Source organism: Scyliorhinus canicula, chromosome 1 (genome assembly GCF_902713615.1).
Source record: "Scyliorhinus canicula chromosome 1, sScyCan1.1, whole genome shotgun sequence".
Taxonomy (NCBI): Eukaryota; Metazoa; Chordata; class Chondrichthyes; order Carcharhiniformes; family Scyliorhinidae; genus Scyliorhinus; species Scyliorhinus canicula.
The window spans coordinates 312,230,467-312,245,190 of NC_052146.1; the positions used below are offsets into that span (position 1 = coordinate 312,230,467).

The 14,724-nt window shown below is 46.1% G+C and overlaps 1 long non-coding RNA gene across 1 annotated transcript; it reads right to left on the reverse strand.

Moving 5' to 3' along the window:
* Positions 1-10,625: 10,625 nt before the first annotated feature.
* Positions 10,626-13,237, reverse strand: LOC119976875. Its single transcript, XR_005463042.1, has 2 exons — positions 13,071-13,237; positions 10,626-11,975 (listed from the first exon to the last, which is right to left on the reverse strand). It is a non-coding gene; the product is annotated as an uncharacterized LOC119976875 (long non-coding RNA).
* Positions 13,238-14,724: the final 1,487 nt, after the last annotated feature.

Below are 14,724 nucleotides of genomic sequence, written 5' to 3' on the forward strand. Positions count from 1 at the left end.
CCAGAAGATACCCAACGGTTGTGTGTGGATTATAGAAATGTTAATGCAGTTACAATAACGGACTCTTATCCTATCCCACATTTGGAGGATTGCATTGAGAAAGTGGGACGATCAGCTTTTATTTCCAAACTGGATTTACTTAAAGGTTACTGGCAGGTACCTTTATCTGAAAGGGCGAAGGAGATTTCAGCTTTTGTGACTCCAGGTGGTATATACCAATTCAAAGTTATGCCATTTGGCATGAAAGTGGGCAGCACGGTAGCATGGTGGTTAGCATAAATGCTTCACAGCTCCAGGGTCCCAGGTTCGATTCCCGGCTGGGTCACTGTCTGTGCGGAGTCTGCACGTCCTCCCCGTGTGTGCATGGGTTTCCTCCGGGTGCTCTGGTTTCCTCCCACAGTCCAAAGATGTGCGGGTTAGGTGGATTGGCCATTCTAAATTGCCCGTAGTGTCCTAAAAAGTAAGGTTAAGGGGGGGGGGGGGGTTGTTGGGTTACGGGTATAGGGTGGATACGTGGGTTTGAGTAGGGTGATCATTGCTCGGCACAACATCGAGGGCCGAAGGGCCTGTTCTGTGCTGTACTGTTCTATAAATGTCCCAGCCACATTTCAACGGCTAACTAACAAAGTTGTTTCAGGATTACCCAATTGTGGTATACATCGACGATCTGGTAATTTTCAGCCAGACATGGAAAGAACATTTGAAACATCTAATGGAGTTAGTCGATTGACTGCAGGAAGTGGGTTTGGTGATAAACCTAGCCAAAAGTGAATTTGGAAAAGCCCAAATCACTTTCCTTGGCCATACAATCGGACAGGGTCGAATGGTCCCACGGGATGTGAACACAAAAGTTATTGAGGAGTTTCCAATACTCTCAGCACAAAGGGAATAATGCGATTTCTTGGCATGAGTGGATTTGATCGAACATTTGTGAAACATTTTTGTAGCGTGGTTGCTCCACTGATGGACTTGCTGAAGAAACGTTGAAAATTTCAGCGGACAGCGGAGTTTCAACAGGCATTTGACTGCCTGAATGCTGTGAAAACCAATGCTCCTGTGTTGGAGAATTACAAGCGACTCTGTGATCAGATTGAACTAAAGTATCTGACTTTAAAGAGAAATGCCAAGGCGTCGAGAAATGGACGGATCGTACAAAGACATTCTTGTCCAAAGAGACTGTCAACCGAGAAGGATTCCAGTTGGAGGAAGAAGAACAAAAATGGACTATATTATTGTACCTGTTTGCGTGTTGTTTTTTTGAAACGATAAAGTATATTTACTGTGTGCATTTCTTAAAGGATAGTGAAAAGGTGAAAAATGAAACCATCTTGCAGTTTTTTTCTTGGGGGGAGGTGTCATGCGAGAGTGCCTTTGAGAAATGGGTGTTTAAGAAATGTACCTTTAACAAATGCGTGTTTATTACTGTAGTGATGTCAGAGAGTGGGTGAAGCTGGGCTGTCTGTCTGCTTTACTTTCGTTTTTGAGCAGGCTGCTATAGAGTGAGTTTTTAGTTTCGTTTTCAGAGAGAAGAGCTGCAGTGAAAGCCAGCAGATGTGCATGGATCTCTCTACAAGCTAAAGAGTGTTCATTTGGGTGATTTCAAAGGGATAACTGCTCTCATTAGATAATTTAAACCGGATCTCTGTGTTAAATTAGTCTTTTGTCTTCTGGATGTTGTCTGGGAATTTATTAAGGATTACTTAGTGCTGCATTCTTTGGAGTTTGTATTTGAATTGTTGGTTGCTAAGATGTACACTGTATGTTTTAAAAAGGTTCACTTGAATTCATAGATTAAACATTGTTTTGCTTTAAAAAATACTTTTCCATTTCTGCTGTACCACACCTGTAGAGTGGGCCGTGTGCTCCCCATACCACAATCTATTAAAAGCTGTGGGTCAGGTGAACTCCATGATACACTTTGGGGTTCCCTAAATCCTGGCCCATAACATCTGCAACAGTCCTCGACACTATCTACATGTCGTAGTCAATATTTTCCCCGCTTCTAGACTGTGATAGAAAGATGCAAACATGATTCATTAGGTAAGCAAAACTAAGCTTTATTTATGAATTAGAACTGCTAGCAGTATGGCTGAGACTTGAAGTCGGAAGGCAGTCAAGTACAAACTGCTGGGTCCGTCCCAAGTCTGCGATATTACAGAAGAATAAGACGATTTTTATACATTATCGGATCAAGATAACATGAATACAGCTTGGTCAGGAATTTGATCAAAAGTAAAACATAAGTAATAATCATTACAATGGCGTCACCTTGCTGACCTTTAGAGGACTCGGGGTCTCATATCATTATCTTGTCTTTGTTTTAGGACATGGACAAATTTGTTTAAGTACAAGAAGAGACAGTTTTTTAGCTTATCGTATATATTTAGACTGCTCTAGTCTCATGACGAACACGTCTTATCCTAGAGTTTCAGAGTCAGCCAGTTCTCAGGTCAAGTTGACCTCGGCTGTTTGTATCTGTGCCTTAGGTTATGTGAAGTCAGTTTAAATTCAATTGTACCAAGAAGACTTGACTAGTTTTCCCATCATGCCATTATTTGCTTCACACAGTACCACATACAAGTCCACCAACCTTTGTGTCATCGGCAAACTTACTAACCTACCCTTCCACTTCCTCATCCAAGATGTGGAGATGCCGGCGTTGGACTGGGGTGAGCACAGTAAGAAGTCTTACAACACCAGGTTAAAGTCCAACAGGTTTGTTTCAAACACGAGCTTTCGGAGCACGGCTCCTTCTTCAGGTGAATCATCCAAGTCATTTATAAAAACCACAAAGAGCAGAGGTCCCAGAACAGATCCTTGCGGGACACCACTGGTCACCACCCTGCAGGTGGAATACTTTCCATCCACTACCACTCTCTGCCTTCTTTCGGCCAGCCAATTCTATACCCAGACAGCCAAATTTCCCTGTATCCCATGCCCCTAACTTTCCGAATGAGCCTACCATGGGGAACCTTATCAAATACCTTACTGAAATCCATGCACACCACATCCAAAGCCCGACCTTCATCAATGTGTCTCGTCACATCCTCAAAGAATTCAATGAGGCTTGTGAGGCATGACCTGCCCCTCACAAAGCCATGCTGACTATCTTTAATCAAACTATGTATTTATAAATAATCAGAATCCTTTCCAGTATTTTTCTCACCACAGATGTAAGATTGATGGGTCTGTAATTCCCAGGGATTTCCCTATTCCCTTTCTTAAACAGGGAAACAACGTTCACCTCCCTCCAATCATCTGGTACTACTCCAGTGGAGAGTGAGGACGCAAAGATCATCGCCAATGGTCCTCCCTTACTTCCCATAGTAACCTTGGGTATACCCCGTCAGGCCCAGGGGACTTAACTATCCTGATGCTTTTCAAAATTTCCAGCACATCCTCCTTCTTAATATCAACCTGTTTGAGTCTATTAACCTGGTTCACACTGTTCTCATGAACAACAAGTTCCCTCTCTCTGGTAATACTGAAGCAAAATACTCATTTGGGGCCTCTCCTATCTCCCCAGACTCTAGGCACAAGTTCCCTTCACTGTCCCTGATTGGCCCTACTCTCCTTCTGATCATCTTCTTATTTCTCACATAAGTGTAGAACGCCTTGTGGTTTTCCCTAATCCTCCCCGCCAGGGCTTTTTCATGCCCCCTACTAGCTCTCCAAAGACCATTTTTGAGTTCCTTCCTGGCTACCTTGTAACCCTCTAGAGCCGTACCAGATCCTTGCTTCCTCAACCTTACGTAAGCTTCCTTCTTCCTCTTGACTAGAAGCTCCACTTCTCTTGTCATCCAAGGCTCCTTCACCTTACCATTCCTTCCTCGTCTCAGTGGGACAAAACTATCCAGCACTCGCAGCAAGTGCTCCTTAAACAATCCCCACATTACTGTTGTACATTTCCCCAAGAACAATTGTTCCCACTTTATGCTCCTCAGCTCCTGTCTAATAGCAGTATAATTTCCCCTCCCCCAATTAAATACCTTCCCATACTGTGTGTTCCTATCCCTCCCCATGACTATGGTAAAGGTCAAGGAGTTGTGGTCACTGTCACCGAAATGCTCTCCCACCGAGACATCTGACAACTGGCCTGGTTCATGGCCGAGCACCAAGTCCAATATGGCCTCTCCCCTAGTCGGCCTATCTACAGATTGAGTCAGGAATCCTTCCTGTACACACCTGACAAAATCTGCTCCATCCAAACCATTTGCAGTAAGGAGGTTCCAGTCAATATTAGGAAAGTGGAAGTCACCCATGACAACAACTCTGTTACTTCTGCACCTTTCCAAGATCTGCTGCCCAATCTGTTCCTCCATCTCTCTGCTGCTATTGGGGGGTCTGTAGAAAACTCCCAATAAAGTGACTGCTCCTTTCTTGTTTCTGACTTCCACCCATACTGACTCAGTAGACAAACCCTCCTCAACTACCTACTTTTCTGCAGCTGTAATTAACAGTACCCATCCCCCTCCTCTTTTAACTCCCTCCCTATTCTTCTGAAAACATCTAAACCCCGGAACATCTAACAACCATTCCTGCCCCTGTGAAATCCATGTCTCCATAATGGCCACAACATCGTAGTCCCAAGCACTGATCCATGCTCTAAGTTCATCTCCCTTATTCCTGACACTCCTTGCATTGAACAGCCACACTTTAACCCATTCCACTGAGTACAACTTTGCCCTATCAACTGTCTATCCTTCCTCACAGACTGGCTGCATGCGATTTCTGCCTGTTCAACAGCTACCCTATCCTCTGATCCATAGCTCTGGTTCCCATCCCCCCTGCTAAACTAGTTTAAACCCTCCCAAAGAGCTCTAGCAAACCTCCCACCCAGGATATTGGTGCCCCTCCAGTTTAGGTGCAATCCGTCCTTCATGTACAGGTCCCACCTTCCCCAGAAGGTATCCCAATAATCCATAAATCTGAAGCCTTCCCTCCTGCACAAGCCCTGTAGCCACATGTTCAGCTGCACACTCATGTGACCAGAGATACCCACTAGTTGCTAGTGGATGTGAGAGGATAGTCGCACATAGAGTAGTTCCACGAAAATTCACCAAATTCGTTGAGTAGTCATTGTCTGTGCAGTAATCTGTTGTTATCTTTCCACGTGTTTATTAATAAAACATCTTTCTAGTTAAACAACTCGATGTCCTGTGTACATCATTGCAATGGCCATATCTCAGAACACAACAGAGGCCACCAGGAGCGGATGTCCTCCCCCATTCCACTGCAGTGCTAGGTGTGCCACAAACTGGCAGATATGCTGTACGGACTCCTGCACAGCCGGAGTCTTCGACAGCATGCCCGGTCCAGCAGCTCCTCGAATGACAGGCGGTGCTGGTACACACAGGGCCTCATGCAGCGCCTCCTTTCCTCCTCCCCTTCGGCTTGTTGGGTGGCTAGCTCTCCACCCTCACTGGCTGCCTCCTGTACCTCTGGGGCAGGCTCCGCGGCAGGACATCCCCAGGGCTGTGGCAACTAGGAGGAAGGCCACCATTGCTGATTATATTCCAATATCTATTTTCTGCAGAGGGTTAAAGGCTGACATGTTAGCATGGTGCGTAACCCTGTGTCCAAACAGGTCCAATGGGCTACATGGTGGACCCGGTTGGCACTACGGACTCTGCCCCCGCATGACCCCCTCCCATCCCCACACCCCTGACCCCATCGGTGCCTGGCACCGTGGGGTCCTCTGGCCCTGGCGCCCGTCTGTGCTGCCAGGCGTAGTCTGGCACTGCCCTTGCCATTGGTACACTCTGCGGCCCAGACCAATACCCCCCTTTAGGGGCTACTCTTGGTGTTGCCCTTGGGCGGGCCACGTCTTGCCCCACCGGCGGGTGGCGGAGGCTGGGGTACAGGGTAGAGGGTATGGTCTGGGGTGAGAGAGTTGACAGCACCCATACGGCCGGTGTCCCTCTGCAGAACCAGGGGCCAAGGCAGGTGGTTAGCGGGCTGCACGGCAAGATGGCTGTTTTGCAGGCCGCAGCCAGGGGCTAGTCTGTGCCTGGACACCGCTTCAGTCACGTGGGGGAAGGGGGGGGGGGTGTCACCCCGGCCACACAGCCCATCCCTCTGTTATCCCCCATCCCAGCCAGTGTTAGGACTGGCAGCCCGGGCCTCTCCCTGTCCTACCCCACCTCTCTCCCTCATCAGCCACAGCGCCTGTTTCTCAATCTTTAAAAAGTGAACTAGACCATCAGGAATTCCCCCCGGTGGAGGAGGAGAATCGTGGAGGCCCCCGGAGATTGTGTCAGGCCCGCTAAGGATATGGAAACAGTGTTTACTATACGTGAGGAGTGGAACGCATTGACGCCGTTGTCGAGGCGACGGAGAATTACGATTTGGTGGGAACCCGGCGCTCGCCACGATATTGGCGTCGAACGTCAAAACCGATTCTCTGCCCAATCGGGTTTTGCGATTCTGGTGTTGGTTGATGGAGAATCGCGCCCACTGTTTCCACAGTTACAGATGGCACTTGGGGATAAAGGATATGGGGGTAAGCGGGAATAGGTTACTGAGCTCGATGATCAGCCTAACCATAATGACTGGTCGATGTCACAAGGACTTTAAACTAGCCAATGGGGGGGAAGGGAAGGGTAAAACTACAGGAAGTATAATGGTTAATGGGAACCAGAGCAGCAGGTCGGCGTGTGGGGAGAAGGTTAATAGGATGAACAGCCAGGGCCAAGTCTAACCACAACGGAGGGGAAAGGAAACGTAAAAAATCAAAATGTAAGGAGACTGTGGGAGTGAAAGTTGGGGATGAGGTCGAGTGTTATCAGAGATTAATAAAGGTCAGAATGTGTGAAAATCCTGCAAGGTAAAGACAAATCAGTACAACATATTTAAAAACCTTGTACCCAAATGCAGACAGCGTTCAGAATAAAGTCAATGAGCTGACGGTACATAGAGACAAATGGGTATGATTTGGTGGGGATCACTGAAATTGGTCATAGGGGGAACGGGACTGGGAGTTGCATGTCCAAGGGTATTCCGTATTCCGAAAGAATAGACCGGATGGAACAGGAGATGGAGTTGCTTTATTGGTTAAAGATGACATCAAGTCTGTATTCAGAACTGATATTGGCACCAAGGGCCAAGATGTTGAATCAATCTGGGTGGAAATAAAAAACTAGGGAAAAAAACTCCTTGGTAGGAGTAATTTACAGGCCCCCCGAGTAATACTTCCAAAGTGGGGCAGTGTATACACCAGGAAATAATGAGGGGTTGTGAGAAGGACACAACAGGAATCATGGGTAATTTTAACATGCTTATTGACTGGGTTAATCAAATTGGCATGGATAGCCTCGGGGGAGATTTTAGAATGGAGGAGGGATTGTTTCTTAGAGCAATATGTTATGGACACAACCAGGGAGCAGGCTATTTTAGATTTAGTATTGTGTTATGAAGAAGGTTTGATAAATAGTCTTGTCATTAAGAACATAAGAACATAAGAACTAGGAGCAGGAGTAGGCCATCTGGCCCCTCGAGCCTGCTCCGCCATTCAATTAGATCATGGCTGATCTTTTGTGGACTCAGCTCCACTTTCCGGCCCGAACACCATAACCCTTAATCCCTTTATTCTTCAAAAACTATCTATCTTTACCTTAAAAACATGTAATGAAGGAGCCTCAACTGCTTCACTGGGCAAGGAATTCCATAGATTGACAACCCTTTGGGTGAAGAAGTTCCTCCTAAACTCAGTCCTAAATCTACTTCCCCTTATTTTGAGGCTATGTCCCCTAGTTCTGCTGTCAGCCGCCAGTTGGAAACAACGTGCCCGCAATCTATCCTATCTATTCCATTCATAATTTTAAATGTTTCTATAAGATCCCCCCTCATCCTTCTAAATTCCAACGAGTACAGTCCCAGCCTACTCAACCTCTCCTCATAATCCAACCCCTTCAGCTCTGGGATTAACCTAGTGAATCTCCTCTGCACACCCTCCAGCGCCAGTACGTCCTTTCTCAAGTAAGGAGACCAAAACTGAACACAATACTCCAGGTGTGGCCGCACTAACACCTTATACAATTGCAACATAACCTCTCTAGTCTTAAACTCCATCCCTCTAGCAATGAAGGACAAAATTCCATTTGCCTTCTTAATCACCTGTTGCACTTGTAAACCAACCTACTGTGACTCATGCACTAGCACACCCAAGTCTCTCTGAACAGCGGCATGCTTTAATATTTTATCGTTTAAATAATAATCCCGTTTGCTGTTATTCCTACCAAAATGGATAACCTCACATTTGTCAACATTGTATTCCATCTGCCAGACCCGAGCCCATCACTTAACCTATCCAAATCCCTCTGCAGACTTCCAGTATCCTCTGCACTTTGCTTTACCACTCACCTTAGTGTAATCTGCAAACTTGGACACATTGCCCTTGGTTCCCAACTCCAAATCATCTATGTAAATTGTGAACAATTGTGGGCCCAACACGGATCCCTGAGGGACACCACTAGTTACTGATTGCCAACCAGAGAAACACCCATTTATCCCAACTCTTTGCTTTCTATTAATTAACCAATCCTCTATCCATGCTACTACTTTACCCTTAATGCCATGCATCTTTATCTTATGCAGCAACCTTTTGTGTGGCACCTTGTCAAAGGCTTTCTTGAAATCCAGGTATACCACATCCATCGGCTCCCCGTTATCTACTGCACTGGTAATGTCCTCAAAAAATTCCATTAAATTAGTTAGGCATGACCTGCCCTTTACGAACCCATGCTGCGTCTGCCCAATGGGACAATTTCTATCCAGATGCCTCGCAATTTCTTCCTTGATGATAGATTCCAGCATCTTCCCTACTACCGAAGTTAAGCTCACTGGCCTATAATTTCCTGCTTTCTGCCTACCTCCTTTTTTAAACAGTGGCGTCACGTTTGCTAATTTCCAATCCACCGGGACCACCCCAGAGTCTAGTGAATTTCGGTAAATTATCACTAGTGCATCTGCAATTTCCCTAGCCATCTCTTTTAGCACTCTGGGATGCATTCCATCAGGGCCAGGAGACTTGTCTACCTTAGCCCCATTAGCTTGCCCATCACTACCTCCTTAGTGATAACAATCCTCTCAAGGTCCTCACCTGTCATAGCCCTCATTTCTATCAGGTCGCTGGCATGTTATTTGTGTCTTCCACTGTGAAGACCGACCCAAAAAATCTGTTCAGTTCCTCAGCCATTTCCTCATTTCCCATTATTAAAACTCCCTTCTCATCCTCTAAAGGACCAATATTTACCTTAGCCACTCTTTTTTGTCTTATATATTTGTAAAAACTTTTACTGTCTGTTTTATATTCTGAGCAAGTTTACTCTCATACTCTATCTTACTCTTCTTTATAGCTTTTTTAGTAGCTTTCTGTTGCTCCCTAAAGATTTCCCAATCCTCTAATATCCCAGCAATCTTTGCCACTTTATATGCTTTTTCCTTCAATTTGATACTCTCCCTTATCCACGGTCGATTTTCCCTCTTTCTTCCGTCCTTCCTTTTTGTTGGTATAAACCTTTGCTGAGCACTGTGAAAAATCGCTTGGAAGGTTCTCCACTGTTCCTCAACTGTTCCACCATAAAGTCTTAGCTCCCAGTCTACCTTAGCTAGTTCTTCTCTCATCCCCTTGTAATCTCCTTTGTTTAACACAAAACACTAGTATTTGATTTTACTTTCTCACCCTCCATCTGTATTTTAAATTCCACCATATTGTGATCGCTCCTTCCGAGAGGATCCCTAACTATGAGATCATGAATCAATCCTGTCTCATTACACAGGACAAGATCTAAGACCGCTTGTTCCCTCGTAGGTTCCTATACATACTGTTCTAGGAAACTATCGCGGATACATTCTATAACTCCTCCTCAAGGTTGCCTTGACCGACCTGGTTAACCAATCGACATGTAGATTAAAATCCCCCATGATAACTGCTGTACCATTTCTACATGCATCAGTTATTTCTTTGTTTATTGCCTGCCCCAACCATCTCGTTACTATTTGGTGGCCGATAGACTACTCCTATCAGTGACTTTTTCGCCTTACTATCCTGATTTCCACCCAAATGGATTCAACCTTATCCTCCATAGGCACCGATGTCATCCCTTACTATTGCCGGATGTCATCCTTAAATAACAGAGCAACACCACCTCCCTTACCATCCACTCTGTCCTTCCGAATAGTTTGATACCCTCGGATATTTAACTCCCCGTCGTGACCATCCTTTAACCATGTTTCAGTAATGGCACTAAATCATAGTCATTTACGATGATTTGTGCCATCAACTCATTACTTTATTCCGAATACTACGAGCATTCAGGTAAAGTACACTTATGTTGGTTTTTTTACCTCTGTTTGAATCTTAACATCTCCAGTTTTATTCCTTTTGTTATTACTGGGCCTATTCACTGAGCTCCCCTCAGTCACTGTACCTTGTACTGTCGCCCTTTTAGATTTTTGACTATGTCTTCTCTGCCTTGCACTTTTCCCCTTACTTCCTTTTGCTTCTGTCCTTGTTTTACTACCTTCCAACTTCCTGCATCGGTTCCCATCCCCCTGCCACATTAGTTTAAACCCTCCCCAACAGCTCTAGAAAACAGGATCCTCTTGGAAGGAGGACAGCATGCTAGTATTTAGATTTAGGTTTATTTTCATGTGCACTGAGGTACAGTGAAACATATTGTTCTGCGTACAGTCCATACAGAACGTTCCATACATGGAAAAAAAATATAGGACATACATGAATATACAATGTGAATGCTAGACAACGGGCATCGGGTGAAGCATCGGAGTGTAGACTACTCAGTAGAGAAGATGTGCGGGGAGATCGATCAGTCCATAAGAGGGTCGTTTAGGAGTCTGGTAACAGCAGGGAAGAAACTGTTTTTGAATACGGTACAATCCAGTTGACCAGCAAAGATAACAAGCATATCATGAATTCACCACGGGCTCAGGGGTACGCTTGATCCCAATTCCAGACAGTCATGGCAACTGGAGTCTAGGATGCCAGCTCTTCCAAACTGGAACATACATAGAAAGATGGGAAACAGGAGGAGTGAGCCTTTCAAAGCCCTTAGATGCCCTCTAAATATCAGAGATCAGCATTGATTGCTGCTCGCTCAGAAGCTTTTCTCGAGATAAAATTGTGTAGAAGGCCATGGGAAAGCAAGCTCACCCCATCTTTCCTGGTGAGTGGCTCATATATTTCATGTGAGAGATGTCATTGTGCATGCTGTTGGGAAGTCCTCATAGGCAGCTGGTGCCATTACTACCACAGCGACCGTCACTAAGCCCGAAAGCTGGACAAACAGAGGAACATGAGGTTCCGTGTTGAGACTTTTGGGTGATATCAGTGAGGGTTTGTATATTGGACGAAGTGGGTTGTTAAGCCTGGCATCTGAATTAAGATATTGTGGTTCAGGTGCAGAGAAGTGTATACAATATTGTTCTGATACTCATCTTTGCTTCGTGATTGGTTCGCATTCAGTACGTCTAAAGTTCCTTTCAATCTGCACCTTTATCATCCCAGATATCTCCCTCCAACCGCCCTTTAATACGAGTCACATGGGGCCCACAACCTCTGAACCAATTTCCCTTTAAAGGACATCATTGAAGTTTGCCTCCTAAGTGAAGCAAGGTTGTTCTGATCAGTGTAATAATTACACCAAGTGTGAATGTTCACGTTTATTAATCTCCTCACCTACATCCAAGTATTAAATGACATTTTCTCAGTCACTGTTTCTCTGAAATCTGAAGTACGGATGATGTAAATCTCAGTCTGGGCAGAGGGCGGTTTTTAATCTCGTGTCAGAGTCCAAGTCAACTTTGGTGGTAATCTCCTTTTTCACTTGATGTTTTTCAGCAATACAGTCCGGGCGTTGACAACTGCTTTGAAGGCATCTTCGCTCCCTGGGGCAAGGCATTTGTCCGGATGAAGGAGCATGGCCATCTTCCGATAGGCTTTATTCACCTCGTCCCTGTAAAAGTGACACAGACTCAGCGTCCACAATCATCCCCCCCCCCCCCCCAATCAACACACAACATGGCAGAAAATACCCTGGGGGACAAACGTTTTTGACACAACTCAGTCTGATCACAGATGGCCCTCCTTCTTCCCAATGTTTATCGGCCTCCCAGTAGGGATACAGTACCACAGTGACTGGATTCATAATCAACATGAGGTTGAACGTGATTTGAACATTCCTTCAAATCTACCCAGGATATTTGTGAATTTTAATTTATTTTTAGAATGCTGGGTGTACTCTGTGTGTGCTCTGCAGTTAAGCATAATCAAGACTGAAGACGATTGATATTTTTCTATTGAATAACCAGAGATCAGTAAAATAAATGAATGAAAGGAGATGGCAGAGCGCCTGCTGGAGCACCGCAACAAAAATCTAATTTACTAAAGGAAACTTCGAAAATCAAATTTTGGGGCTAATGATGCACAACAACACCTGTGGTGCCCACTGGTCATGGAACGCCTCAAGAGGACTGTAGCTATTTTGATCCCAATTGATATAAGGATATATGAATAGTGCAAGAATGTTGAACATAGAACATACAGTGCAGAAGGAGGCCATTCAGCCCATCGATGTCTGCACCGACCCACTTAAGCCCTCACTTCCACCCCTATCCCCGTAACCCAATAAACCCCTCCTAACCGTTTTGGACACTATGGGCAATTTAGCATGGCCAACCCACCTAACCTGCACGTCTTTGGACTGTGGGAGGGAAACGGAGCACCCGGAGGAAACCCATGCAGACACAGGGAGAACGTGCATGACTCCGCACAGACAGTGGCCCAGCAGGGAATCGAACCTGGGATCCTGGCGCTGTGAAGCCATAGTGCTAACCACTGTGCTACCCCATAGTTGAGATTGATCTTGTTGAAAGGGGCCAATAGTCGATTCTGGTTTCTGTTTCTCAGGTTCCTCTGCTCAGGGACAAATACCTTTCAGACTATGCAAGGTGTGTGTGCTGGAACCATTACTGAGCCACAAACAGACGGTACACCAACATAACACTTCTTCTGACTGGGTGATGAAAAGACCAATGGCAGTTTGCTTTACCTGGATGCTCCGGCTTCATTGCCAATATTTCCCAGCTATCCTTGCTGTTCCGTATCCTGCGGATGGTATCTGCTTGCTCCTTGGTAAACCCCAGACTCACGCTGGACTGAGGTCGTTTACCATTCTCACACATGGTCGAGAATCGATGAGAAGAATAGCTGGACCATATGGAATGTAGGAGAGAGGGAAAACAGGCATTAAGCAGGGATTTAGGGAAGTGCTCTTCCAGATCATGGCGCTCACCAGACACTCTACTTCTGGGGACGCCACGTGGTCTTCCCAGGGATCACGGCACTGTCCGGACCTCTGCCCTGTGGATGATGAGCTCTGCTCGGGGTGGGTCAGAGCTCAACCTTTCTGCGAATCAAAGCCTCTGCTTGAACCCCCCACACCGAGGAACCACAACGTTTGTCAGCCTCCCTCTCCTCGGATAGGACATTCCTGCTGCTTCAGTGCCACAGGAAGCACTGAGGTAATCACTTCCCTTGGGCGGCCAACAATGGTATTGGGGCCCCCAGACTGGAAAAGGGAGCAGCGAGGAAAAATAATAGATGGCAACAGAAGTTTGATAGCGTGGATAGGGCGGGGTGGGGGGGCGGAATAGTCATGGGCAGAAGGGAGGGGCCTTCCTTCCTTTCTGATACGGTTCTGTGTTGTGCAGGAAATTAGGAATTTGAATGCATTCTCATCGCAGACATGGGAACAGGCAGCCCACACCTCCGCACTCTGCTCCCAAATACTCCTCCTCCTCATCTAGTATTAGATTCAACAGATTTACAACTACGTTCTGGATTACAGGGGTTGAGTTACGAGGAGAGACTTACTCAAATTAGGTCTGTTTTCACTGGAATTTAGAAGGTTAAGGAGTGACCTGATCACAGTATTCAATTATTAACAGGGAAAGACAGGGCATATAAACTATTCCCACTGGTTGGAAATTCTAAAACTAGGGGGCATCATCTAGAAATTGGTGTCAGACCGTTCAGTAGAGACGTCAGGAGCATTTCTTCACTCAAAGGGGGGAACTCTCTCCCACACACAGCAGGTGAAGCTGGATCAGTGTGAATTTTAAATCTGAGATAGATTTTGTTCAGCAAAGATATTAAGGGATTTGGAGTTAGGTCACAGATCAGCCATGATCTCATTGAATAGTGGGCCAGGTTCGAGGGGCTGAATGGCCTACTCCTGTGCCTATGTTCCTCTGTTCTAAGTGTCCGCCTGTCGGGCATGTGTAAGGGGGTATTCTTGGTGGCCTGCAGCTCCGAGAAGCACAGACTATGCACCTGCACTTTGCTGTATTTTTTGGACTTGGGGAGTTTCTGTGATTTGCTGCTGGTGAGCTGATCTCGCCAGCAGGACATGAAACCCGTAGATCGCGGCGCCATTGTGACCAGCAGCCCTGGTCTCCCTCCCCCCACCTCAGACCCATCACTTTATCGACTCCCCCCCCAACTTCTGGAGCCCTCCTCCAGAGGCAAGACCCCCTCCCCCACCTACTTACCACTGGCAGTGCCCACTGGGCACGGGGGCACCCTGCAATGGTCAGCCTGGTGACCGGGCAGTACGCCTGGTCCCTGTTATGTGGGTGGAGTATTAAACCTGCTGTTGAGCTCAGGCATCGGGTCAATCTAGTGTCCAGATATTTGAATGATCT